The sequence below is a fragment of the Carlito syrichta genome, unplaced genomic scaffold (genome assembly GCF_000164805.1).
Source record: "Carlito syrichta isolate Samal-C Ts95f unplaced genomic scaffold, Tarsius_syrichta-2.0.1 Scaffold303674, whole genome shotgun sequence".
NCBI lineage: Eukaryota > Metazoa > Chordata > Mammalia > Primates > Tarsiidae > Carlito > Carlito syrichta.
The window spans coordinates 126,910-132,264 of record NW_007247770.1 but is presented as its reverse complement, the minus strand read 5'-3'; positions in this window follow the sequence as shown (position 1 = coordinate 132,264).

The following is a 5,355-nucleotide window of genomic DNA, read 5'->3' as shown; positions in this document are numbered from 1 at the left end:
TGTTTCACAGCTATATCTGAATCTACAACACAGATTTGCTTCTAAGTAACTCTTCATATTTCTAGTTGTCCCACACACATTTTTGTAAACAACCTTAATTAACTATAATGCTGATTTCATTCAAGTTAGAAGACAATTCATTACAGTCATTTTTCTAGTATGTGCTTCTCTTTAGCAACACAGTGATAAATCCAAAATTTAAATTCCCATCCAACAATACTTTATAATTTCATTCCTGCATCTATTGAACATTTCCACTTTGGTGCATCACAAACATCTTTTTTTTTCCTCAGCAATAGAGACTCCATTTTATTTATTTTTTACTGATACACAGTAATTTCATTTTGTCCTAACTTTCTCTTTGATTGAGGCCATCTGACCCTTCATAGAGTCATGCTTAATACAGAAATCATTTCTTACTTTCCAAAGCCTGCCTTCACCAACAAGTGACACTGTTGAAAGACTTGAAGCCAATATACACAAGAGTCTCCTGGTACCCACTTCATGTCAGATCTCATTTCCCTTATGATTTCAACATCTTCTTCTTTTCTAGTAATTGTGTATTTTGTTACAACAGCTTTGGTATGTTTCTTTCAGCATATTTTCATATTGAATGTGGAAAGGTTTTTGTTTTCCAGAATTACTATTTTGCCATATTGGCAACTCAATTATTTTATGAGGGTCAAAAAATCTTTTTTGAAAGATGTAGGATCTTATATAAAAATATTGTTTATCATTTGCCTTCACTATCTTTTTAAAAAAAAATTTTATTTTCAAATTGTGGCGTACAATTCAGGGTTGGTTATACAAACATTCATCATGCAGGTATCCCTGTTGATGAGGTGTGCCCCCCTCCCCAGTCAGATTTCGACTATTGTCATTCCCACCTCCCCACTCCTCCTCTCCATCGCAGTTCCCAACTACTGTCAATCCTTTTCTTATACTATTGCGGTAGTTGTTCATGGTCCACTTATGAGTGAGAACATGTGATACTTGGTTCTTTGTTTCTGTGAAAGATTACTCAGTATTATAGACTCTAATTCCATCCAGGTTGCTGCAAAGTTCATGATTTTGTTCTTCTTTATGGCTGCATAATATTCCATTGTGTACATGTACATTTTTTTAATCCAGTCCTCTTTTGATGGGCAGCACAGTTGGTTCTATGTTCTTACTATTGTAAACAAGACTGAGATAAACATATGTGTGCAGGTATTTTTTTTATAGAGTGATTTGAGTTCTTCTGGGTATATTACCAGTAGGGGGATTGTGGGGTAATATGAAAGACTGATTTTTAGAACTTTTAGGAATCGCCACACTGATTTCCACAGAGGCTGTACTAGTTGACACTTCCACCAGCAGTGTAGAAGTGTTGTTCTCTTTTCACCCCATCCTCTCTAGCATATGTTATTTTTTGAGTTATTGATGATGGCCATTCTGACTGGAGTTAGGTGGTATCTCAGTGTGATTTTAATTTGCATCTCCTTGTTGACTAGTGAGGCTGAATATTTGTTCATGTATCTGTTGGCTGCTCACGTGTCTTCTTTTGAGAAGTGTCTATTCATATCTTTTGCCACTTTGTAATGGGACTGTTGTTTTCTTTTCAGCACATTTGAGTTCATTGTAGAGCCTAGATGTTAGGCCTTTATCAGACATGGAGTTGGCAAATGATTTTTCCCAGTCTGTGGACTGTCTCCCTGCTCTCTTGATGGTTACTTTGACTTTGCAGAAGTTTGTCAGTTTGATGAAGTCCTATTGTGTATCTTATCTCTTAGGGACTGGACATTTCAGATTTTGCTCAGGAGTTAGTCGCCAGTTCAAGCTTCCATAGAGGTGTCTCTTGCATTTTCTAAGGTTCTTTTTTTTTTGTTTTTGAGTTGGAGTCTCACTCAGTCGCCCAGACTGGAGTGCGGTGGCCGCTCCCGGCCACCGCAGCCTCGACCTGCTGGGCTACGGTGATCCTTCCGCCTCAGCCTTCCAAGTAGCCGGAATTACAGGCATGCGCTACCATGCCCAGCTGATTTTTTTTATTTATTGTAGAGATGAGGTCTTGCTGCCCAGGCGGGTCTCGAACCTGCGGGCTCAGGCAATCCACTCACCTCAGCCTCCCAAAGGCGCGGGATTACAGGCTGAGCCACCGAGCCCGGCTTCTAAGGTTCTTATAGTTTGAGATTTTAAGTTTAGGTCTCTGATCCATTTAGAGTTAATTTTTGTGAATGGGGATGGGTAGAGGTCCTGTTTCAATCTTCTGCCTGTGATCAGCCAGTTTTCCCAGAAGTATTTACAGAAAAAGTTCTTGTCTCCCCAGTGGAAGGTGGTGGAAGCTTTGTCGAAGATGAGTTGGTTGAGAAATTGAGGTTTTGCTCCCGGAATCTCAATTCTATTCTATTTGTCTATGTGCCTGTACTTGTACCAATACCAGCCTGCTTTGATTATAATAGCTTTATAATAAAATTTAAAGTCTGGTAGTGTGATACCTCCTGCATTGTTTTTTGCTTTTTTTTTTTTTGCTGAGGATTGTTTTGGCTGTTCTTGGTCATTTACTATTTCCATATGAATTGCTGTATTGTTGTTTCTAGGACTGAGAAGAATGCTACTGGTAATTTGATGGGTATTGCATTAAATCTGTAAGTTGCCTTAGGCAGAATGGACATCTTAACAATGTTGATTCTTGTAATCCATGAGCATGGAATATTTTTCCACTTCTCTGTGTCATCTTTTGTTTCTTTTAGCATTGTTTTGTAGTTTTCATTGTAAAGGTCTTTCACATCTCTGGTTAGGAAGATGCCAAGGTATTTCACTTTTTTTGTGACTATTGTGAATGGGATTGCGCTTTTTATTTGGGTTTCTGTTTGTTGATTATTGGTGTATAGAAATGCGATTGTCCTTTGCACATTGATTTTATACCCTGAAACTCTGTCAAAGTCCTTTATCAGTGCAAGGAGGTTTTTGACAGATTCTCTTGTGTTTTCAAGGTATACAATCATGTTGTTTGCAAAGAGAGATAACTTGACTTCCTCTTTTCCTATTTGGATACTCCTGGTCATCTTCTCTTCTCTGATTGCTCTAGTTAGGACTTCCAAAACTATGTTGAACAGGAGGGGTGAGAGTGGGCATCCTTGTCTTTTTCCAGTTTTCAGGGAAAATGGTTCCAATATCTGTCTGTTCAGCAGTATGCTCGTTGTGTGGTTTCTCATACATGGCTCTTATTATTTTGAGTTATGTTCCATCTATGCCTAAATGTTCAAGAGTTTTTATCAAGAAAGAGTACTGGATTTTATGAAAAGTTTTTTTGCATCTAATGATATAATCATGTGGTTTTTGTTTTTACACCTGTTGATATATTTAATTACGTTTATGCTCTTACAAATGTTGAAACAGTCTTGCATCCCAGGGATGCAGCCTACTTGGTCGTGTTGGATGATTTTTGATATGTGTTGTTGAATCTGGTTTGCTAGGGTCTTGTTGAGAATTTTTGCATCTATCTTCATCAAGGATATTGGGTTGTAGTTCTTTTTCTTTGTTAGATCTTTACCTGGCTTGGGTATCAATGTGATGTTAACTTCATAAAGTGATTTGGGGAGAGTTCCATCTTTCTGAATTGCCTGGAATACTTTCAGTAAAATTGGTATCAGTTCCTCCTTGTATGTTTGTAGAATTCTGCTGGAAAGTCATCTGTCCAGGGCTTTTTTTGTTGGTAGTTTTCTTATGACATAGTCCATTTCCTGGATTGTTATTGGTCTGTTTGGGGTCTCAATTTCTTCTTTCAACCTGGGACGGTTGTGTGATGTCAGAAAGTTCTCTATTTCCGTTATGTTTTCAAGTTTGTTTCCATACAAGTGTACATAGTAGTCTCTGATAATCTTTTGTATTTCTTCAGGGTCAGTTTTGACTTCATGTTTTATGTTTCTGATTGTGTTTATTTGGGCTTTTTCTTTCTTGTTCTTGGTCAGTCTAGCTAGGAGACCATTGATCTTTTTTATCCTTTCAAAGAACCAACTTGTTCTGCTGACATTAGGGTTTTGGTGGTCTCGTTTTTCCAGATTCCTTAGATGACTTGTTAGGTTGTTAACTTGTGATCTTTGCATTTTCTTTATGTGTGTTTGTAAAGATATGAATTCCCATCTTACTACTGCATTCATGGCATCCCAGAGGTTTTGGTAAGATGTTTCTTCATTTTCACTTGTTTCCAGGTACATTTAAATCTCTGTTTTGATTTCATTGTTGACCCAGAAGTTGCTTAGCATCATACTGTTTAGTGTCCATGTCTTTGTGGGTTTTGGGGGAAATTTTATGGTGTTGATATTTATTTTTATTTCACTGTGGTCAGAGAAGGTGCATGGCAAAATTTCAATCTTATGAAATTTGTTTATGTCTGATTTATGATGTGGTCGATCTTGGATTATATTCCATGTGGTGATGAGTAGAATGCATAGTCTGTGGTCATTGGGTTGAATTTTCTGTAGGTATCAATTAAGTCCATTTATTCAAGAGTCTAATTGGGATTCCAGATCTTCTTGCTGATTTTTTGTCTTAATAATCTGTCTAGGGTTGTGAGTGGGGTATTAAAGTTCCCAGCTATGATAGTGTTAGAGTAAATCAATTTTTTAAGTTTGCCTAGAAGCTGCTTTACGAATGCTGAGGCACCTATGTACAGTGCATATATGTTTAGGATGGATATTTCTTGTTGATGCATTGAGCTTTTTATCATTACATAGTGACCTTCTTCATTTTTTAAAATTTTTGCTAGTGTAAATGCATTTTGTCTAAAATTTAGATTGCAACTCCAGATTTCTTTTGTGTTCCATTCACCTGAAATTTTGCTTACCAACCTATTACTTTGAGTTTGTGAGTGTCCTTTCTGATGAGATGAGTCTCTTGACAACAATGTATTGTTGCCTCATGATATTTTATCCATTTTGCCATTCTGTGTCTTTTCAGTGGTGCATATATTCCATTCATATGCAGGCTAATTATTGAAATGTGGGAGTTTATCCCTGTCATGAGGTTCTTACAGAGGTGTTGTTGTTTCTGTTGGTTGTTTTTCTTTTGATTTTTGGGTAGAATTGTGTGTGTTTTCAATCTTTTTTCTGCACTCTTATGAAGAGTGTTGTTGTCTTTTTTCCCTCTCTTCTGTGTTTAATACTTCTTAAGTGTTTCTTGTAGAGCTGGTCTTGAAACAGCATAAGTTCTTAGGGATTGAATGTCTAGGAAAGATTTTGATTCTACTTCATTGATGAAGCTTGGTTTAGCTGGGTAGGTTATTATTGACTGAAATTGTTTATCTTTGAGAACTTTGAAGATTGGGTTCCAAGCTTTCCTAGGTTGAATTGTTTCTGTAGATAAATCTGCTGCTAT